Source organism: Carettochelys insculpta, chromosome 2, assembly GCF_033958435.1.
Source record: "Carettochelys insculpta isolate YL-2023 chromosome 2, ASM3395843v1, whole genome shotgun sequence".
NCBI lineage: Eukaryota > Metazoa > Chordata > Testudines > Carettochelyidae > Carettochelys > Carettochelys insculpta.
Genome location: NC_134138.1, coordinates 262,000,175 through 262,024,020, shown reverse-complemented (window position 1 = coordinate 262,024,020; position 23,846 = coordinate 262,000,175).

Here is a 23,846-nt window from a genome sequence, read left to right as displayed (position 1 = left end):
CTCTAGATTTCTAAAATTCACTCCACCTCAAAAAAGAGGTACCCAATAGCGCAGATCACCTTTGCAAATGTAGGGCTAAATATCACTAAGGCTATATCTACATGGTGGGAGCTATTTCAGCCTAATGTGGTATTCCAAAATAGCTGCCCATGTCTCAACGCTTTTCGAGAAAACAGGCACACTATTCCAGCATCCTTGCACACCCCATGGCAGAAGGGGTACAGGGATGCCTTGATATAGCACTTTATTTTGGTATGTGGTGCTGTTGAGACAAAGCCACGTGCCAAAATAGCCTATTTTGAAATCTTCTTGAAATAAGCTGTGCAATTTGTATAGTGCAAATTGTATAGGTTATTTCGAGGTTATGACACCATGTAGACACAGTTTAAGATAGCTACTTGTGTGAAATCTAGTTTGTCCTCTGCTCAGTTCCTCATGGTCAGGTATCCTCATAACAAAATCCATCATCACAATGATCAGTAACTGTCAGTCTTATGTGGCACAATGTATGAAATATGTATCACGGGACAAGGCAGTTCAAGTAATCGTCTTACTAGAGTTTGCTAGAAAACAACTATTTAATTTAATAATAACTTCTGAGGTTTCAAAAATTATTTTTGATTTCTACTGGAATCAAAACAAAACCTTTCAAACTTTTCACAAAGTGGAATTGCATTGAAACTTCCACTTTCAGATCCAAAAATCTGCGTTTTCCACTTGGGCAATGTTCCCTCTAATTTTTTCATCCATGTATATATTTCTTCCATCCAGGTGTGGAATATTTTTATGTGTACTGATGCATGTGTGAATGGGCACCACCAGTAGAAACCAAAAAAACCGAGCTGTGGGTGCTTTACTCATCAGCTGGGTGGCATTTGAATCTCTCCTGAGTGGCCACACAAGCACATAGCTTACAGGAAACACTGCATTTGTGTGTGTGTCTCTCTCTTTCTCACGGCTGGACTATCTACCCTAGACTTCAGAAACCTCTGTATCAAAAATTTCACTGAAGACGATATGTCTCCGCAAAAGAGTTCAGCTTGGAAAACTCAACATACTTTAATGAAAAAAAAATTTTTGCTGATAATGTTCTGTCCAGTTCTGCTCCATATATGTTAAGATCCTGTTCAACACTTACGCAGAACCCTTGGGAAAAATCATCAGACGTCATGGTCCCACATGCCAACACCAGGTAGATGAGAGCTGGCTCTTTATCTCCTTATAACCCATTACTTCAGTGGTTGGGCAACATCTGCAAGTACTTGAGGGGTGCTTACGAAGTGAGATATCCTGGCCTGAAATAATGTTTTACTTTGGGGATGGAAGAATGTCTCTCTTTTCTACTCTCCTCTGGGATCTACTTATTGTCTTAGGCTTGACATTCCTTACTTGTATTATAGTTGCCCATGGATCCCAGTCTGACTGGGTTCCCTATTGTTTTGTCTGCTGTAACATAGGCACAGTTCCTGCAATCTGATCTGTATGACGAGCACCCACTGACTTCCCTGAGACTTCTGCATGCATGTAAGAGGCTGGCCAACAATAGCACATTGCAGAATGCAGGACTAAAGGCAACCAACAAAAGATTGTGCTAGAGCTTTACACAAGTCACTAGCTGTTATCAGTTGTAGTAAGGGCATCACAATAGAGGAGGCCATTACATGTGTCAGAGCCTGCTGCGAAAAAACATGAAGGGGTGTGTGCTGGGAGGAGGAGCTGAAGAGTTTTCAGTAACAAGGTCTTTTTTAGTGGAATAATCAGAGAGCGATTCCTTATGATGGCTCCTGGTGTAATATAATTGGCTTCAAAAGTGCAGTGAGTTAGTTTGGCCTGTCCAAGGCAGAAAATGTGTCTCCTATCACGTACCTCCTGGCACGCAAACGCAAGGAGGACAATAAAAGATAGGATTGCTATAGAATTGCTGTCCTTCTGTTTGGGAAATTAGTGGCTGTTAAAATATTGGCAATCTTTACTTGTCTGGGTTTTGAACTCCAGAATCTGCTTCTTAGTGTGCTGTACTCTCTTCCCATTGTGAGAAGCAGAGCAGGCATTTAAGTGGTTTTGGCTTCTGCACAAAGTGAGAAAACTCATCAAAAGCACCACAGTTAAAATTGTGAGACTGGGAGGAACAAAGTCAGCAAAATGTTGCATAAGGTGATTGAAGCCAGGCAGGAGGGTTATAACTGTAAATATGCAAAGAAGACAAATCTGCAGGGCAACAAAAAAAATGAACCTTTAGAACATGATGATGCCTCACATCAGTCAGAAGTATGGAATTGAAAAACTGCCTGAGTAATGGCTTCTAGGGCATTGGACTGAGGGCAGGGAAGTTGGGATTCAAGAGATTTGGGTTCTGGTCCTCTCATTATTCAAAAAAACTGGGTAGGAAAACATTTTCTCCTCCAAACATAGAATTTGTCCCTCAAAACTACATTGACCAGAGTCCCAGGATGAGTAATATTCAGTCTGTACCACAGGCAGGTTTAAAGTTCTCAGCTCAAGCTAAAATGAGGAGATGAACCTCCAGCCAGTTTTAAACCAACATAGCCTCATTGATGTCGAAGGAACAGTTCTGATTTACAGCAGCAGCAGATCTTATCCAATGCCCTGAGAGTTTATGCCACTACGGGTAGGTCTACGCTGCTGTTAAAAATGTGCAGCTGGCCCATGCCAGCTGAATCGGGCTTGTAAGGGTTGGGTGTAGATGTCCAGGACTGGATGGCAGCCCAGGCCCTGGACTCTGTGAAGTAGGAGGGTTCCAGAGCTCTGGCTGCAGCTCAAAACTAAACACTGCAGTTCAACAGGTCCTCAGCCCCATGAGCCCAGGTCGGCATGCTCAGGCCAGTCACAGATGTCTAAAGTACATCAGGAAGATTCCCTCCTCTTCAATGGGTAAGAACACAGCCACAGAAAGTCCTACGGTACATGAATTAACACCATGTGATTATTATGCATAGAAAAGCTATTTCAGGTAAAATTTGAATTTTAAAAATTAAGGTATAGTTTTTCTCTCCCTCTGAGAAAGACTCCTGAGGCAAAACGAACAGAAGCAGCAACTCCCCCAGCTTTGTCTAAAACTGTTTTTCTGTACAATATACAGCTAACAGATTACAGCATAGTGCTATACAAAGACTGTAATAGGAGAGGCTCAGGCCCAAAGTGACTATCATTCCAGGTGAAAGCAGGTCTTTTAAAAATTCTCACTTAATCCTTGATAAGAATAAAAAAAATAAAAAGGCACCAGCCAATTTGTGGATGGCAGAGATTATTTCTGATTAAGAGATATGACTGGTGCTCACTGAACAGATTACACGGTCTATGCCACACCAGATCTGATGTTTGTTCTCCTTGCTGTCAGCCCTTCAAATGTATTTGTTTTGCATTTCAGTTTATTTTAGGAAACTGATAGCGGTTGAAGGTGCAGCTAATAAAACTCCCGGTTTCTGCTGGACTGGAGTCTAGAAACCCAGGGACAACTGCCCAGTTAGTGTAGTGATAGAGCTCCATTAATTTCCATGAAGAAATGTTCATTTACTAAGGGTCTGGCTCATGTTTTGCACACCAAAGTTCCCTTATTGGTCCCCAAATGTCATTATCACAGACTACAACAGTAATAAGAGAAAGACATAACACATAGGTATTTTTAAGTCTAACTTGTGATTTTATTCTTATTAATGTAGACAAAACAGATTTCCTCCACAATTTTCTCCCCATTAAAAACTGCAGATCCCTAGAGTTGGTTCAATATGGTAGTACATGGGAACAAGCAACCATATTTCAAAAAGCTGTTTGGGTCCACTAGGGACAAAGTTAGGAAGCCCAAACACACAAAATGAGATTAAACTCTCTAGAGACATAAAAAACAATATAAATACATTAGAAACAAGAAGGAGACCAAGGACAAGGTAGGCCCATTACTCAATGAGGGGCAAAAACAATAACAGAAAACGTGGAAATGGCCAGAGGTAGAAAAAGTACCCATGTTTTTTGAGTAAATGTGCAGCTGTTTTCACTGCTGGATACTTGAATACAATAAAGATGTGATGTGTGTGTTTGTGTGTGTACTTAAGTAGTTTTCCAGAGGGACACTGCAAACTTGTACTTAAGTACAACCCCCAAAGCAGCTGTACTTTTACTCAAGGGACTTTCTGGGTATTTTTCCACCTCTGGATATGGCAGAAGTGCTAAATGATATTTTTGCTTCAGTTGTCACAAAAAATTTCACAATGATTAGACATAGTGAATGCCAGTGAAAATGAGGTAGCATAAGAAGCTGAGGTAGCATAGGGAATGAACAAGTTAAAAACACTAAAGTTAAATTTCTTCAAGTCACAATGGCCTGATTAAAAATATCCTAGGATATTCAAGGAGCTGACTGAGGAAGTATCTGAGCTATTAATGATTATTTTCAAAAAGTCACGGAAGACAGGAGAGATTCCAGAGTACTAGACAAGACCCTATATAGTTCCAGCCCATAAAAAGGGAAATAAGGCAACCCCACGAATTACATATCAGTCACCTTATCTTCTGGACCCACAAAGATAATGGAAGAATAATTAACCAATAATTTTGCAAACACCTAGAAAATAATAAGGTAATAAGTAACAGCATGGGTATGTCAAGAACATATCAGGTCAAACCAACCTTATAGCTTTCTTTAACAGCATAACAAACTTTATGGATGCAGGAAAGCAGAAGATGTAATGTATCTTGAGTTTTCTAAGGCTTTTGATACTGTTTTATATGAACTTGTAAACAAACTAGGGAAACGCAGTTTAGATGGAGCTTGTATAAGATGGGTGCATAACTGGCAGAAAACCATTCCCAGGAAGTAGTTATCTGTGGTTCACGATGGAATGGCAAATTGAATGGGGTCATGCGGGGATCAGTTCTGGGTCCAGTCTAGGAGGGGTTGTGGGTACTTTGAAGGATAGCTTTAAAATTCAAAATGATCTGGACAAACAGGAGGAATTTTCTGAAGTAAACAAGGTGACAGTTAATAAGGACAAATGCAAAGTACTCCACTTAAGAAGGCACACATACAAAACAGGAAGCAGTCAAGTAGCACTTTAAAGACTAGCAAAATGGTTTATTAGGTGAGCTTTCATGGGACAGACCCACTTCTTCAGACCATAGCCAGACCAGAACAGACTCAATATGGTCTGAAGAAGTGGTGAAAGCTCACCTAATAAACCATTTTGCTAGTCTTTAAAGTGCTACTGGACTGCTTTTTGTTTTGATAGTGTATAGACTAGCACGGCTTCCTCTCTGTTACTATACAAAACAGGAAATAACTACCTAGGAAGGAGTACTGCATAAAGGGATTGGGGATCATAGTGGATTACAAACTAGTTGAACGCTGTTCCAAAAAAAGCAAACGTCATTCTGAAATATATTAACAGGAGCATTGTAAGCAAGAAATGAGCAGTATCAGAGAGGTAGTCGTGTTAGTCTGTAGCTTCGAGAACAGCAAGAAGCCTTGTGGCACCTTATAAACTAACAGATATTTTGGAGCATAAGTTTTCCTGGGCAAAGACCCGCTTCATCAGATGCATGAGTGAGGGGGTTGGTTTCAGAGTGGTATTTAAAGAGTGGGGTCCCAGTAACACGGAGGGTCAGAGCTGACAAGGCCTATTCAGTAAGGTGGAAATGGCCCAGTATCAACAGCACTTATCAAAAGGGGAAAAAACAAGTCAGATCAGACGGGGGGCGGGGGGGGATGTGAGCCTTTGTCAGAGTCTAATGGGGAGATATTAGCACCCAGAGCAGAGAAATTGCCTTTGTAAGATGTGAGCCACTCCCAGTCTCCGTTTAATCCATGGTTAATGGAGTCAAATTTGCAAGTAAATTGCAGCTCAGAGATTTCTCTCTCCATTTGATTTTTTAAATTTTTTTGTTTCAGAATTGTCACCGTTAAATCTGCTACTGAGTGTCCAGGGAGATTGAAGTGTCGTCCCCCCCCCGACAGGCTTCTGTACATTACCGTTCCTGATGTCTAATTTATGCCCATTTATTCTTTTACGGAGAGACTGTCCAGCTTGGCCAATGTAAATTGCAGTCGGGCGTTGCTGGCATGTGATGGCATATATTGTATTAGTAGATGTGCAGGTAAAGGAGCCCCTGATGGCATAGGTGGTGTTAGGTCCTGTGATGATGTCACTGGTGTAGGTATGTGAGCAGAGTTGGCCGCGAGGACTGTTGCAGGGGCTGGTTCCAGGCCTAGAGACACTGGTTTGTGATTTGTAGTGGCTGGTGAGGATTTGTTTAAGGTTGGCAGGCTGTCTATGGGTGTGGACAGACCTGCCTCCCAAGGTCTGTGAGAGTGAAAGATCATTGTTCAGGATGTGTTGCAGATCACTGATGATGTGCTGGAGAGGCCTTAGGTGAGGGCTGTATGTGATGGTCAGTGATGTTCTCTTGTTTTCCTTGTGAGGCCTGGCCTGCAGCAGGTGGCTTCTGGGTACCCGTCTGACTCTATCAGTCTGATCCATCAGACAGAGACAAACATCTACAAGACCTTTACCAAGCCTCCTCAAACTACAATATCCACCTAAGGAAGTGAGGAAACAGATTGATAGAGTCAGACGGGTACCCAGAAGCCACCTGTGGTGCCTCAAATTTTCAGATGCCTTATGCAGCTGCACGTTCTGTGCATGAGTTAGAATGGTCTGTATATCCAGTTCTGGTGTCGCATTTCAGGAAAGATGTAGGCAAACAAGAGCAAATCCAGAGAAGAGTGACAAAAATGACTGAAGAGCTAGAAATCACGACCTGAAAATGGGAAAAACTGGATTTGTGGAATAATTCCACTGTGGACTAATTTGTGGTATGCTTAGTGCTCAAGACCTGATGCAGGCTCCCTGCGCAATGATGAATTTGTCCCTATGCAAATATCCATATTCATCTACAAAAAAGAGAATTTGCTGGTCTGTATTGTTAATAATGTCCTGATTATTACAGCCAAACAAACAAACAGGACGAACAATGCCATGTCATATAAATAACTAGTTTGCTGCCCAAACAGCAAATATTCAAAGGGAGTAGTTTGTGACTGTAGGTCGAATATTGCTCATCGGTATTGTTCCATGATTTATGACTGGGATCTATTGAGGATTATCTGACAAATGAACTAAAGAGCTATATTTGTTTGTGCACAACAAATGAATTAGCTTCCTTTACCATGTACGTGCTTCTGTAAGGTAAACATCAACTGTGTAGATCTGACAGATTTGCTGTGGAAAATATCAGCAAATCACTTGGGGCAGGGGGTCAGCAACCTTTCTGAGGCGAAGTGCCAAAATTTGACCTTTTGACCTCCATGCATGGTCCAAGTACGGGTGATGCTTTTCAAAGTCACTAATAGTTCTACTTACAACAGCTTCATTAATAAATACATTAAGATGCAGAGCTTTACCCTTTAGGTGGCGGTTGGTAGCATAAGCCAGTCTTTTGTTAATCCACAGGCAGCATGGCTTTGAGCAAGCTCCTGGCTGCATAAGGGAAGTGGAGTGGGCTGAGCTCCCATCTCATGTGCTGATGAAAATAAGCTTATGAGCCACTCTTGGCACCTGTGCCGGGGGTTGCTGACCCCTGGCCTTGTGTCTCAGTTCCTGAGGATGAGTGGGAAAAGGTACTTGCCCATGGGGTCCTCCAGCTTTGTGACCATGTTATCTGTACCAACTGTGGGAATGAATAATTTATAGGTATTGTATTCTAAATTAAGCTGTTTTTATTCTTTGTCCTGGTTCCTTAATGGAGACATGAAGATTTATTTTTGGTGAGGGGAGCATGTAGGCCCCTCTGTCTAAAGGAGCCCCTCACTTTTACTGGGAGGATCCTTTTTGCTGCAATCTGGCTCTTGAGACTAGTCCCACAATGCCTTGGGAAGAAAAAGTGAAAGAAACTGTAGATTTTTGCCAGGCAGTGTGAGATGGAGATCTCCATATTTTGGGAAGCCAGAGGCTGATGTTGAAGGCATGCCATGGCCTGTGATCGAACAGACCGCTCCAGGGCAGGTGTGGAGTCTTTTCCCATTCCAGGAACTCCTACTAGAAGCTAGACACTGCTGAAGAAATGGGCAGAGAAGTCACTGTAATTATTTGTGCATGGGAAAGTGCTGCAGGGGCCAGCCCCAGTGTCAGAGGAGGTATTCAGCTTGCTGCCTTGCCTGGACTTATAGGAAGAACCTGTACTATATGTCTCCAACCCAGGTGTAAACCTGCAAGCATGACAAGGCAAACAAGTATCTGCAGCTCTCAGACCTAAGGAGTGTGCATTCTGGGGTAGATAACTGATGGGAGTGTGCATGCCAGTTAGATACGTTTCATTTATTTCTGTGCTTTGTCAATTGCTTTTATTCACGTTTAGTCTGTCACCCTGTTTCCATAAGTTCTTAAGTAAAGATGTTAATTCTAGTTTGATCAAGTTGGATGTGGATTATTTATAATTGCTGTCTTGGAGTTAAATCCAGATTATTACTGGAATAAGTATTCCTGGAGGTTCCCAAGGCACACCATTAAGTGTATACAGGAGCCAAGCCATGTGGTGGGACTGCCATTTTATATACTTTGAAAAATAAGGGACTGCAGCAAATGTACGGGGAGGGGATGTCGAACTATTCAACTTCACCACTGAGCCACTCAGGACCTCCTTTAATATTAAAACCATCAGGTGCCCAGACACATACGTGAATGTTGACTACTCCTGAGTAACCAGGAAGGAATAAGGGGGGTTGCAGTCATAACTTAGTTCGCTGCCTAGCTTGGTAAGTTTGTGGAGGGACTGGTTTGATGAGGCTGCCTATGATGGCGTGTAGCTGATCTGCCACCACTAGTGGAAAATATCCCCAGTGGCTGGAGATGGGTTTCTTTGAGAGAAGGATTCTGAGTTACTACAGAGAATTCTTTCCCAGGCATTTGGCTGGTGGGTCTTGCCAAAATACTCATGGGCTAACTGAGCCCATGGTTGCGGTGTGGGAAAGAATTTTCCCACAGATCAGATTTGCAGAGCCCTTGGGGCTGGGCTGCAGGGTAAGGTTGCCTTCCTCTGCAGCATGGGGCATGGGTCACTTGCAGCTTTCAACTCGTGTAAAGGTTGGATTCCCCATACAAACTCTGCTCCCTAACCAGCTGGCTAATGTCCTTGGCTGTGTCACTGGTGTATAGGCCCAGCTAAGCCATCCAGTTCCCTAGTTTGGGGGAACTGTGCAAAGTTAATGGAAGGGAAGAGAGAGGGCTCCATCAGCATTCTGCTGTCAGCTCCCCATCTCCCCTGGGCCAGGATTCTTTCTCCCTCAGGTCCCTCTACAGAAGCCACAGGGGGACAGGAGCTAGAGCTAGACGCTCATCTTCTGCCCCCAAAGGACCCTGGAGCAAAGGGATATGGGTAGGGCCCTCCATGAGGACTTGCACCCCCACCTGAGGGCCAGTCATGAACCTGGCTGGAGAAGGCATTGGACAACAGACCTCTTAAAGGTCTCCACTGAACCCAAGGTGGAATTGATTCAAATCTATCTAATTCCCTGCTCCACTCTGTCTTCCCAAGGGGACCACTGCCAACCTGCAGCCCAACGTCTGCAGAGCCTACAGCCTGTTGGAGACAGCTTGCCTGCACGTAGAGTCAGGGAGCTGGGCTCAGTGGTCACTCACATCAGATGCAGGGAAGATGATGGTAGTAAATTAGAATGGGACTCTCTGCTGCTCCCTATGGCCTTGACTCTCTCCGGAGACACTTTGGACCTGATGCAGAAGTTGACGTGCTGTGCGGGGAAGGAGGCGGATCAGGATCAACAGACCAGTGCACATGCTGTGCAAACGAGCCCACATCCATCCATGGGGCTGAAATGTTGTGTTGAGGTTGGATTATCTGACCCACTGATCATGGCACTTGAGAAGGGGATTGTTGTAATGTGTATTTGTCTCTCCAGACTGGGACAATGGTGTTTCTGGGCTGGTCCCATTTTTTCTAAACTCCTGTTTCAGGAACAGCTCATCAGGAGGGAGACAGACCCTTTGCCCCTGCCTGGCTCGATAGTCCTTGGTCAGATGAAGAGAGTGACTGAGAGGACAATTCCCTGTCTCCCCTTCCCCTCCTCCAGATCTCAGTGCCAGTAGTAGAGAAGAGCAAAGTCCCTTCAGGCCCTCCTGGATCTCTAGGAAGGAATCTGTGACTCTTCTCTGTGTACCATCTCCTGGGTTTCATGGGCAGTGGAGAGGGAGTTTGTGCAGGGGTGAGGGATTTCAGCCTCTCTCTCCCAAAGCCAGCTGAGGCCTTAACTTGAAGTTCCAACTCTTTCCCCTGTCCCTGAAGGAGGAAGGGAACCACAAAGCTCTGCACTGACTGTCTTGACCAAGGATGGCCCCCTGGGATGCAGGCTGGGAGGACAGATTGGAAAATGGATTTCCAGTGTCTCTTTTCCAGTTCCTCCCAAGCACTAAAGTAAACCTGCCCACTGGCCCTCCTGACCATGCTTACCTCCAGAGTGTGTCGCAGCCTGTAAGTGTCTGGTCACTCTGCCAACAGGTGTCCCAGCATGACATGTCTGAGGTCAACAAAGGCCTTGTGCAGAGCCTGCAAAGGAAGGGCAGCCATGGATCACAACTGAGAAAATTTCTCCCTGTCAATAGCTCCTGTTCGGTCAATCAGTGTTGAGACTCTGAGAAGTGGGAGGCTGAGAGGTCTCAGCAGACATCCCAAAGGATGGCCCAGGTTACCATCAGAGGGGATCAGTCTCAGAGCACTGTTCCAGCCCCATCTCTTTGGGAGAGCCGTTCACAAAGCTATAAGTGTGTCTGTAGTAGGGGGTGGGTTTCCTCTGATTTTGCCCCTGCCTTGTACCTCTGTCCAGCCTGGCTTAGGTCAGAGTCTGTGGGTGAGGTCACCACTGTCCTATCACTTTTCCCCAGTTGGTTGGGAACCTGTAACAGGCCTTTGTGATGTCAATGCCATCCCCACCCCTTCCCTGCAAGGCTGTTGTCATTCCCCTAGACAGCCCCTTGGGACACAGACTTATCAGAATAAAGTGCCCTCAAGTGAGCTACAGACCAACTGCTCATTGTCATCATTCAGCAAGTATTTTAGAAGAACTGGTACATTAGAGAGAATCAGGAACTGTGCAGAAACAATAATTGGAGAGAAGAAGGTCAATCAATCAAATACATTGCTTGTTTGATCTTAAAAGAGAACAAAAGGACCTGAATCTTCCTTGTCAATAGCCACCTGCTTGGCTAATCAGCATCCAGAGACTCAGAGGTGGGCGGCAGATGGGTCTGAGTACAAGTCCTGAAAAATGGCCAAGGTCATCTACAGAGGGGATCAATCACAGAGCAATTCCATCCCATGTCTTTGTAAGGGCCTCCCACAGTGACAGCAAACCCCTCCCCCCTGCCCCCACGCCTGGACAAGCCATCAAGCCTTGTTGGAAGGAGGGAAGAGAGGAAATGGGGCAAAAAAAGCAAGAGAAGAAGGGTAAGAGGGAGAGAAAAAGTAAAACTAAAAGGACAAACCTCCAATGTTCCCAGTAGTTCTTCAGGACAGAGTCTTTGGTAGGAAATCAAATAATCTTGATTCTATGCCTAGAATTTAGATGGTACCAAGTGGAACAGACAAAACAGGTTCCAAACCTGTCTGAGGCACTTACCTTTTAAACAGGGGTACATGGGGGAGGGGTAGCTCAGTGGTTTGAGCACTGGCTTGCTAAACTGGGGTTGTGAGCTCAGTCTTTGAGAAGCCCATTTAGGGATTGGGGAAAATAAATGTCAGGGATGGTGCTTGTTCCTGCCAAGAGGGCAGAGGACTGAACTCGATGGCCTCCCAAGGTCCCTTCCAGTTCTAAGAGATGTGTGTGTGAAAATCAGAAGTAGGGAAGGAGGAAACTCAGGTGCAGTTCAGCCTCACGCTCACATACATTAATCCAAATTCCCTCTCAGTCCCAAGAAGAGACCCAGAGAAGGAGGCTTGTTGCTGCAGAGCCACATGAATCTCTGAGTTTGCCCCTGCCTGGCTGATGTCAGATTCTCTGTATGAGGTCACCATCTCCCCCACTTTGTTCACCAATAGGCTGAGATTGTGGAACAGGCCTTTGTGATGTCACCACCATCACTGGCACACCCTCTCATCTCCGGCAAGGCTGGTGTCCTGACCCTGGCCAGACTCTTTGGATGCTTGAGTTCCTTTCCCTGGATCAGGGGTCAGCAACCAGAATAGCAAGAGCCATTTTCTTCTAATTCAGTAAAAAACTCAATAATTCAAGAGCTGCAATGCATGTGGATATGAGATGATCCTTAATAAATAATGTCAAACCATACTTTTTATAACCCCTATTTTAGAGAACAGCACACACACAATGATATGTAATGTGATACATGTTTACTGCAGAATGCTCACAAACTTTTTACATATTCTATTTGCCCTACACTTCACGTGTGTGTTTGTACTGCTGTCTTCCTCACTTTCACTTGCAAACCTTCTCTCTCTCTCTGCAGGATGCTAGATTCTGAATAGTTGTGTTTTGTTTTTAAAATCACTGTACAGCTGCTCTGATACTTTGATAAAGCACTCATATATTCACCATTTCACTTGCCACAAAACTAGCCACAGTTATGCTACTTGGTTATTTCACCATTATAGCAAACGTTCTTATTTTGCTCTGCTTTGCATAACATCTCCTTCATGCCTTTTTTTCTGGTATATCCAGCTGGATACTGTTCGGCAAAAATAGTGTGTTTTTTCAGAAAATGGCTCTCAAGGTTGCATTTTTTGTTGTTGGTGAATTTCTCATTCCATATGAGACATAAAGGGAGCCCAGCCACACTCAATATAAATGGGAAAGATTGGGTCCATGCAGTTTGTAATTCTATGTTTTCATCTTCCATCTTCTTTTTTGAAGCCATTCCAGCCCCACTTTAATTATGCCAGTTTTACTTCATGTTTAATTTCAGGTGTTTTCCTTAAAATGCTGTTGCCCTTCACAGCCAGAATGCTGCAAGCTTGCTTTTCCTTTTCAAAATCAAGCTTTCCTTTTCTTTTTTATAATCAAGACTTCATTAGCAACATGATCAAAACAGATACTTTATCTTATCCCACAATGCTCTGCATGTATTAAAAGGGGAGTTATTCAACCTTTTGAGATCACATATTATTTGCTATTTAGATATGAGTTGTTCATTGTTGGACTTTTAGACATTTACTGATCATCAAAAATAATCAGGGGGGTTTTTGGGTTTTTTTTTCACTTTGCAATTATAGCATCAGGAACCACAAAGAAGCCCTTAAAGAGCCACATGTGGCCCTGGAGCTGTACTTGCAGACCTCTGACTTAATGGGTTGCCTGTGAGATAGACCAGGAAGAGCAGTGCCAGGAGAACCTGAATACCGAGTCACTATAGTACACACAGAATCTACCAGCCTGGGAGATCAGACCTAGAGCTGACTCTCCCCATAATGAAAACATGAGGCTGCCAAAAGCTAACCCACTGTGACATTGTTTCCCCACCCAAGCACAGTTTAAAGAAATCAAGCGAATCTTTGTTCAACCTTGTTCTTAGGTTCTAAGTGGTTGTTTCATTTAGAACATTTGACTAAAAGCTCTTTTCATGGAACCAACTGCTGTAGAACTGAAGCCAGCAATTAATGAAAGATGATAAAATAATAAAAGAAGTAATACATTAACTATATTATCCTTGCACATTTGGACAGTTGGTTTCATTATATCCTCTTTATGGACATCCTCCAGCAACATTTGAAGAGCTACTTTATAGCTATTCTGTGACTGTTTTGGTTTCCAGACATTAACAAGCTACTTAAATACTAATGCTCTTCTTTGCTTTTCCATTTGCCACTGTTGGATGTGACACAAATGCTCAGGGGTTTTGGTACATTTATGCAACTTCTGTGGGGTTGTGAATATTGAACTAAAACTGGTTTTGGAGGTTGGGTTTTGTTTGAGGGGGATAGCTCAGTGGTTAGAGCAGTGGCCTTATAAACTCAGGATTGTGAGTTCAGCCCTTGAAGGGGACTTTCACAGGTCTGGGGCAGGTTAGATTTAAAAAAATCCATCAGGGATGGTGATTGGTCCTGTTGTGAGGGCAGGGAAGTGGACTTGATGACCTCTGGAGACTCCTTCCAGTTTCATGATATGATTATGATGTTTGTTGTTTTTTTTTTCAACACTAGGAATGACAATAAGCTGTTGATTGGATGAAATAATCTTTTTCCACATACACATCAAGACAATTCTTGGTAACTGGGCTTGACCCTCATCTGTAAATCAAAGTATATGGAGTAGCACATTCCTCAGACTCTGTCTGGAGCTATGCAATTTATATCAACAGAAAATTGGGCACATAGTGTTCACACATCAAGATAGATATTCTGAGAAGCTCATTAGCCAGCCTTCACTTACTGGCTGCAAAACTATAGACTTCTCTCTTTCAATGACAATAGATAAAATGATTTTGGTGGCGTTCTTAGGAAAGCTGCAGTAAAATCAATTTGATGTAGAAAAAACAGTTGTGAGATCAGTTATAGGCTTTCTACTTGGCAGTATGTAACCCGTGTTTTTTGGGAATGAATCAAACATGTCCCCTTTTTTTCAGAACTTCACTGAATCCTCCAGCCCAGTATACCTAGGCCTCTAAACACCTTGCACATGATAATGACTTTCTCTCACAACTGGCTTGGGCTGGAATCATGCCAAAGACTTAGGGAACGATTGTGGTCCAACACAGATTTTATACTAATGTAATCTCATTTGGCCTGGTTCTTCTCTTACTTAAATCAGAATTAATCTGGGTTAGCTGTATTGATGTTAGCTGGGGAAATTATCTTCCATGTTAGATTAATTAGCTTTTGTTAATTTCTTTTTTCTCAACAAAGTAACTAGCATAAAATGTGGTTTGGTAGTAGAAATAAAAAACCCTCATTAATGCCAAAAGTCATGTCTCCACTTAAGAAACATAACTGTGTATTCCCATTAATGACAATGAGAATAAAAATGCAAACAGCACTGTTCCCTGACATGCAAAAAATGCTCTGTTTCTTATATAATGAAAATGTCACCCTAATTTCTTTGCAAGAAAGCAATGAATCAGAAGTCTTTGTTGCTTACAAGCGTCTGCTTTACAGGGACAGAGCATGCCTTACTTCAGTTTTATGTCAGTGTAAACTCTATTCACCGCTATTCTGCTTGAGGTTTATAGCATAATCAGACTCACAAAATGTAAAAGGCTCTCAAATATCTGCAATACTCCCATTTCTCTTTGCTGTTCATACTTCTACTGCATGCAATGCATGCTCAAGGTTGAGTGCTTTACCCTACTTTGTACTAGTAGAAATGACTACACAGGGAGCAAAGCAGAGGAGTGTTTCCTGTGGCCAAAGTCATGCACATTTCACTTACATGGCAGTCCCAGTTATTGCAGGTATGCAAATAACAAACATAAGGACTAAGGTGATTGAGATTTCACTTTAATGTAGATCAGGAGCAGCTCTACTGAAGTCAATAAAGTTACATCCGACTTTGGTCTCACTCCTGAGTATAAAGACACAAACAGGTAGAGGAGCTGTTCTCCATGGAGAGAGAGGATCTGAGCTGCAGACTGAGCTGGCCTGAGAGTTGAACCATAGGAACAGCCATGCTTGGAGAAGGTTTGGCATTAAATGTATATTTTCTGTTTTTTTCCCCTCTTTGTTAACATATCAAGTCTCAGGAAGATGATGAGTACAGGCTGAACCTCTCTAAGCTGGCACTCTCAGGACCTGACTGGTGCTGGATGAGAGAATTTGCCATACGATGGAAGATCAACATTGTCTAGTATCACCAACACTTCCATCACTAACTGTGCTCTTAGAAGACCCTTTGGGGTAAAGTAGAGCTAATAACAGCACAGAACACTGAGAGCCAGAACTGGTGGTTGTCAACAAATTTTATGGGACTGCAGGAAGCTTGGCCACACCAAAGTGATGCCACATCACAGAAGTTGCTGGATGAGAGAGTTCTGGATTAGAGACCTGTATCTGTTTCTTAGTTTGTGGACTATGATAGTTGAGCAGGTCAAGAAAGACACCTCCTGTGTGGTCATATATAGCAGCTTAATGAAGTCTCAAAGTTCTTATTACCCGTGCTTTTTTTCTGCTGGTACTTGCCGGTACTGAGTACCAGCACCTTGCCAGCCCCAGCCATGGAACTGGCTGGCAGGAGTGGGCTGGGAGCTGGCTGAATACCAATTCCTTGTTTTTTTACAAAAAAGGCACTGCTCGTTATGCTCTGAAACTGGATGAGAACTGCAAGGCTTTTGTTTCGTCCACTTCCCTTTGTCCCGTTCCACTCCAAAGATAAGTCTTCTCCACTCCAGAAAAGGCCTTTAAATCGTCAACCACAAAGTGAAAAGACTGCCAGATGCGAAAAGAAATGTCACTTAATTGTCAATTTAATCTTTGATTAATTGGCACAATGTTAATTTCTAAATCAGCAGTAACAAATTATTCCATTTTTAATCTTGACCTATAGAGAGCTAAAGCACTTCATATTGCTGTTGGTGCTGTTGCAAAATGACTGATGAAACTGTATTTTTACTATAATCTTTGTTGCTCCTAAAATTTCTGAATAATTGATAGTCACAGTAGTGACTCCAAGCCAAGAAAGAATATTGCTGCTGTTACATGTGGGAGACCACTTTTGATGGAAACCCTGGTGTATTGCACAGATAATGCCAGACACTGAAGCCTAATTCTAGTTCTTCTTATTTGTATTTCAGAGCTCCTAAGAACCCTAGTCATGGACCAGGACCCCATGGTGCTTGTCACTGTAGAAACACAGAACAAAAAGATAGTTCCTGCCTCAAAGAACTTAAGTCTAATCTGCACTAACCGGTGATGGAAGCCCAGCAATGTTGATAAGGGGCATGAAATATCTACATCCCTGAGGGACCTTGTGAAACCAATCTAATGTCCAGTGTAGCCAGTAGTGGGACAAAGGAAAAATTCTTCCATTTATCTAGCTATGGCATCTCAGGGAGATGGATTATTTACACCATTGCAACAACCCATCTGCCAGCATAGGCAATGTCAACATTGAAATGTTACTGGTGCAGTGAAACTGTGTATCTTTTCAGGCATAGGCCCGCCCTGTGTATGAGAGAAGAGGTGACAAGTGGATATTCAGAGATAGGATTGCAAGGAAATAATGAGACAGTACTGAGCAGCCTGAGAGGCTAAGGTCTCAGCACACTGGCTCCAAGCCGCTGTCATTTTTTTTTGTAGGCAACAAGGGAAATGAGCAATTTGAGTTTTTTTTTGTTTTTTTTTTTGGCAGATCTACAGATCTTTGATAATTTTATAACTACCTTGTATCCTACAAGACTTGAGCCATCTTAACTTTCTAGCTAGGGATTCCCCTTGTGTAGGCACAAATTCCTGGGGCAAAGAGGTATGGCTAGAGTTCCCTGGCATTCAGATGATCCCTGGCTTCCAGCCTGTCCTTTTAGGGCCATAAGCAGAGGGGGAGCTAGCTTAAAACAGCCCTTTGGCCCCATGATTGTGATGGGAAGCTTAAAGAAGACTTAAAACGTTCCTTGCTCCCTCTTGCAATATTGTGATGTGCATAGCTTGGCCAGACCAGAGTCTCCAGCCCAATTATCCTAATATCACATAAAATAAATAAGAACTGTCTTAGTTGTGAAGAAATATGCAAAAAATATGAAAACACAATTCCTTCTTTTTTGACAAAGCAGTAAAACACATTGAAAGGGCCCAGTTCTTTTTTCTTTTTTAGTCAGCTTCTTTTGGCAGCCAAATACTAGCTTTCTGTTCCTGTGCAAACTGTTAAAACTCTTGAGCTTCTTGCGTGGCTGCTTCATATTGTAAAAAAATCCCACAGGGGTTGTACTTTTATTAAAACTGTTTGTGATGGGTTGGGTCGCAGAGATCCTGCAGAGACTGTCACTCAGTGAGCTGATTACACCACTGAAATAGCCTACCTGCCCTCTGTGGCACATCACCATCCTGTCCGGCTGAGCCAGAAGCCCTGGTCTCCCCCTAGCAAAGGCACAGAGTTGGGGTAACAGCCCCCAAAAAGAGTATGGTAGGTGCTGTCCATGCATTCTAGATTGGTGCACTGTATATCTGTTTGCCCTTCAGATGGCTGCCAATTGATTTCATCTGTACTGAAGGCATTGGAATTTGCTAGGATGTTGACTTGTTCTTTGGCATCACTTTCACTGTGATCTTTTTCTGTTGGCAGAACATAGTTTCTGTGAGTGGTCATTCATAAAACTGAGGTTGGCATGATACGCAATGGAAAGGAGCAGCAGTGGAGGAATGGGGCTGCTTAAGGGGTGGGCATTTGAGAGAGGGGGTCTTGGACAAGCTTCTCTCCCAACCTCCTAGACACAAACTTATAGTTCAGCCAGCTGAATCACTCTACTGGCCCAGGTGCAACCGTCCCCTTTGCGCACACCTCCCCATCAGGGGCCTGCTGCTGTTCTTATGGAAAAGCGTTCTATGCCTTTGATTTTGCTACAGTATAGAAGTTAAGTTTCGAATTGCCCAATCAGATATTTATTTATGAGAAATATGTGAATAAAAGTACCAGAGAAGTAGCCGTGTTAGTCTGTATCTTCGAGAACAACAAGAAGTCTTACAGCACCTTATAGTTAGTCTATAAGGTGCCGCAGGACTTCATGGCTACGTCTACACGTGCACCCAACTTCGAAATAGCTTATTTCGATGTTGCGACATCGAAATAGGCTATTTCGAAGAATAACGTCTACACGTCCTCCAGGGCTGGCAACGTCGATGTTCAACTTCGACGTTGCGCAGCCCGACATCGAAATAGGCGCAGCGAGGGAACGTCTACACGTCAAAGTACCACACATCGAAATAGGGATGCCAGGCACAGCTGCACACAGGGTCACAGGGCAGGCTAGCGCTTCCGGGGCAACAGCTAGCCGCTCCCTTAAAGGGCCCCTCCCACAGACGCTCAGCCTGCACAGCACGCGGTCTGACGAGCCAGATAGGCACACAGACCCCGAGCGCCGCAGTTATGGATCCCCAGCAGCAGCAGCAGCAGCAGCAGCAGCAGCAGCAGCAGCTAGAGGTCCAGCCAGCCCTCCTGGCAGGAGCAGGGCTTGCCCTGGCTCTTGTCATGTTGGGGGCAGCTGAGCACCTTCCTGCCCCAGGGGAGGAGATGCCCCCGGGGCAGCGGGGCTCAGCCCCTACCCCTGCAGCACCCCGCTCCACCCCCCGCCTCACACGCCGGCGGCTGTGGAGCCACCCCACCAGCACCGACTGGTGGGAGCGCCTGGTGCTTGGGGAGTGGGACGACGAGCACTGGGTCCGCAACTTCAGGATGACCCGACAGACATTCCTGGAGCTGTGCCAGTGGCTCAGCCCCGCACTCAGGCACCGGGACACTGCCATGCGGCATGCCCTCCCTGTGGAGAAACGGGTCGGCATCGCTGTCTGGAAGCTGGCCACTCCGGACAGCTACCGATCCGTGGGGCAGCAGTTTGGCGTCGGAAAGGCCACCGTCGGGGCTGTCCTCATGGAGGTAAGAGAACCCACAGGGGGAGGCCAGGCCAGGGCAGGGGGGCCAGGGCAGGCCAGGGGGGCCAGGGGGGCCAGGGCAGGCCAGGGCAGAGCAGGGCAGGCCAGGGGGGCCAGGGCAGAGCAGGGCAGGCCAGGGGGGCCAGGGCAGGCCAGGGCAGAGCAGGGCAGGCCAGGGCAGAGCAGGGCAGGCCAGGGGGGCCAGGGCAGGCCAGGGGGGCCAGGGGGGCCAGGGCAGGCCAGGGCAGGGCCATGCACACCCTGCTCACCCCTCATTGGGGCTGTCCCATGTGCTTTCCCTGCAGGTCGTGCGTGCCATCAACTCCATGCTCCTGCACAGGCTCGTGAGGCTGGGGGACCCACGTGCCACTGTCGCCGCCTTTGCCACCCTGGGCTTCCCCAACTGCTTCGGGGCTCTGGATGGGACCCACATCCCCATCCGTGCCCCGGACCACAGCGGAGGCCGATACGTGAACCGGAAGGGCTACCATTCAGTCGTCCTGCAGGCCTTGGTGGACAGCCGGGGACGGTTCCAGGACATTTACGTGGGCTGGCCTGGCAGCACCCACGACGCCCGGGTTTTCCGCAACTCGGGCCTGTGCCGCCGGCTGGAGGCGGGGACCTACATCCCCCAACGGGAGATCCCTCTGGGGGACACCACCATGCCCTTCTGCATCATTGCGGATGCGGCCTACCCCCTCCGGCCGTGGCTCATGCGCCCCTACACGGGCCACCTCTCCGCCAGCCAGGAGCGCTTCAACGAGCGCCTGAACCGTGCACGCCAGGTGGTGGAGCGCTCCTTCGGCCGCCTCAAGGGACGATGGCGATGTCTCCTCACCCGCCTGGATGCCAGCCCCAACAACATCCCCCAGATTGTGGGTGCCTGCTGCGCCCTGCACAACCTTGTTGAGAGCAAGGGGGAGACCTTCCTTCAGGGCTGGGCCGCCGAGGCCAGCAGGGCACACGTCCAGCCACCTGCTGCCCCCAGTCGGCAGGTGGACCCAGAGGGGACCCGGGTCCGGGAAGCCCTGCGGGCCCACTTCGACGACCAGGCCGCGGGGTGAACTCTGCCCAGGCCCCCGTCTGCCCGCCCCTTCCTCCCCCACACTCCTGCCTCAACGCCCACACCACCATGGAGCACCCCACCGCCCCCCCCCCCGTCCAGGAGAAACGACAGCACGAACTTGTGGGTGAACGTAAATGTTTTCTTTGGCTGAACCTTTTTTTTTTTTTAAATAGAAAACTATAGACATGTGAAAGGGAAAGCAAAAAGGAGGGACAAACATGTAACAAAAGCAAGATGGGCACGAATAAAACTATGTACAACAATAAACTCCAAGCAGGGTGCGCCATCAACAAAAGAAAACCAAAAAGCAGGGAGGAGAACGGGGAGAACTATTTACAGAGGGGACGGGGCAAGCAGGGGCAGCACCCACACCACCCACCCACCCAGTCCCCAAAGTCTGTCCATCGGGGGGGGGGCCACGTCCCGGGCCCCTCACCCCCTACAGGCCCCCAGTGGGCGTTCCCGGCTGGGAGCTCCGGCGGGCCTGCAGTCTGGTCCGCGGCTGGGTGGGAGCGGGCTCCACCGGCAGATATCGGCGCCGGCGAGTCTCGGGTGGCTCCAGGGGTCCCTCGGCGCGGTGGCCCTCGCGGGGAGGTGGTGGGGCGACGGCGGACGGGCCGGCGGCGGCTGGAGCAGCCGGTGGTGGGGCTGCAGGAGCGGGCATGGCGGGCGGTGGCGCGGCCGGCGCGGCATGGGGGGCCAGGAAGTCAATCAGCCGGTTGACGGTCTGGAGAAGGGCCCCCCATGCCTCTCAGTGCCAGGCCAGTGCCTGCTCCTGCAGCCGGAGGTGCTGCTCCGACACCTCCAGCTGCCGGCGGAAGATGGCCAGCAGCTGGGGGTCTGTGGCCACCGCCGGTAGTAGGCGGGGGGTCCGCCGTCTTGCCCTCCGCGGGGCCGGTGGTTCCTCGGCCGAGGGGCTTCCCTGGAGCAAGGGTCCCGGAGGAGTCTCCGGGACGACCGACGCCTCGCCGGCGCTCTCTTCCAGTCCTTCGGATGGTGCAGGTGCAGGTGCAGGACACAGGAGAGGAGGGGGGAAAGAAGAATGGAGACAGGCGTTAGTGTGGTCCCCGAGCCGTGGCCTTTGTCCCCCCCGCCCTGTGCTGCAGGTTCCCCATCCCCGTCCCCGGGAGATGCTGCTGTGATGGATGGGGTTCAGGGGTCCCCCTGCCCTGCAGCCCGTCCCCTGGTGGGAGCGACTCTCACTTCAGCCCGCAGGGTCTGAGAGCAGGAGAGGTTTCTTAGGCCACAGCTGGCCAGTTTCTGGCAGGAGTGACAGCACCAGCTGTCGGAAGAGACAGTCCTTCCAACCCGTCGTGGGGAGAAGACCCCAAGGGGGGGCCCCTCTGGGATGCAGCTTTCCCTCTCCTCAGGCTGGCTGCCTACCAGCTCTCCCTTCCCCTAGCCTCTACCTGTGGCCCCCGCCCTCGCCCCCCAATTCCAAGCCAGCTCGGCTCCTCCCTCCTGTTTGTTCAGGGCAGAGGTGTCACCTGCCAGCTGTAGCGCCAGGATCCTCCTTTGGCCCTGGGAGCTCCTCGGCTCGGGTGGTTCATCTGCAGCCTGGGTCTCCCTTTGGCACTCCCCACACTCCATCGCATGCTGCTGCTGCGGGGTGTCCCACCCTCTCCGCCCGGGGGCCCCTCGAGGTTCCGCTCCCCCGCTGGCCTGGGGATGGGGCATGGCACTGTCATGCAAGGTGGCGGGGGGCAGGGGCTGCTGGCTGCAGTGCTGTGAGGGCCCTGTCCCTGGTGTCCTTGGGGCCATGGCCATGTGAGCGTGTGGGGGGCCCTGGACACATCTCTGTTCCCCCCCCCCTCCAGCCCCGGGGTGTCCACCAGAGAGGGGTACCTACCTGTGGGTCCGCTCCCAAGGTCCGGAGATCCCCGGGGGTCGGGGGCCCTGCTGCTGCTCCGGGATGGCAGGAGGAGGATCTGCAGGCTGGAATCGGTGGAGGAGGAGCCCCCCTCCTCCTCCTCCTCCTCCCCCTGCCGCGATGTCCCGGGAATGGCCTCTGGGGGGGACCCCCGGGGTGCGGGGCTTACCTCCGGGCCGGAGCCCGGCTGCAGGGCCTGCTGGGGCTCGTCAGCCGACGTGTCAAGGGTGGCCGGAGAGGGGGAGGTGTGCCGGGAGCCCAGGATGTCCCTGAGCTCCCTGTAAAAGGGGCAAGTGACTGGGGCGGCCCCAGATCGGCTGGCCGCATCCCGGGCCCGGGCGTAACCCTGCCGCAGCTCCTTCACCTTGCTGCGCACATGGTCAGGAGTGCGGGCAGGGTGACCCCGGGTAGCCAGGCCGTCGGCCAGCCAAGCGAACGCATCCGCGTTCCGTCTCTTGCTCCCCATTACCTGGAGCACCTCCTCCTCGCTCCAGAGCCCCAGCAGGTCCCGCATCTCGGCCTCCGTCCAAGAGGGGCCCCGCTGCCGCTTTCCAGACTGCTTGGCCCTCTGGCTGGGCTGGCTGCCCTGGCTGCCCTTGGGGGGGGTCCCCTGGGGGCGCTGGGGGGGCTGCTGGGCTGCCATGGCTGCTGTCGGAGGCTGAGGTCTCTGCAGGCTCCTCGCTGCGTGTGCAGCCTGCAGCCTGCACGTTGCCACAGCCTCCTGCAGTCAGGGCGGGGGAGGGGCCCTTTAAGGGGCCGCTCCACGCGGCCACCAGTGAGCTGCGGGGCTGGAGAGAGCGTCTCTCAACCCCCCAGCTGATGGGCGCCATGGAGGACCCGTCAATTTCGACGTTGCGGGACGCGGATCGTCTACACTGTCCCTACTTCGACGTTCAACGTCGAAGTAGGGCGCTATTCCCATCCGCTCATGGGGTTAGCGACTTCGACGTCTCGCCGCCTAACGTCGAAGTTAACTTCGAAATAGCGCCCGACGCGTGTAGACGTGACGGGCGCTATTTCGAAGTTGGTGCCGCTACTTCGAAGTAGCGTGCACGTGTAGACGCAGCTCATGTGAATAAAAGGTTACACATCAAAGGGGGAGGAAAAAATCTTAAGGGGTCCATTATGACAGGCATATAACTAACAGATCTAATTGTAAAGTCGCAAAAATACTGAAATGAAAGACAGAGATGCCCTTTGGATTCAATCACATCCTGAAAGGGGCTGAGAATCCACAGTTCTTGTAAGTTGAGTTAGACGAATGATATGTCTTCTATGCAGATTTACCTCAGATATTCCCCCCAGGTCAGCCTGGGTCAAGGGAGAGCAGCCACACTGGGTTGCTCTTGGCACTGTGTTCACTGTGTT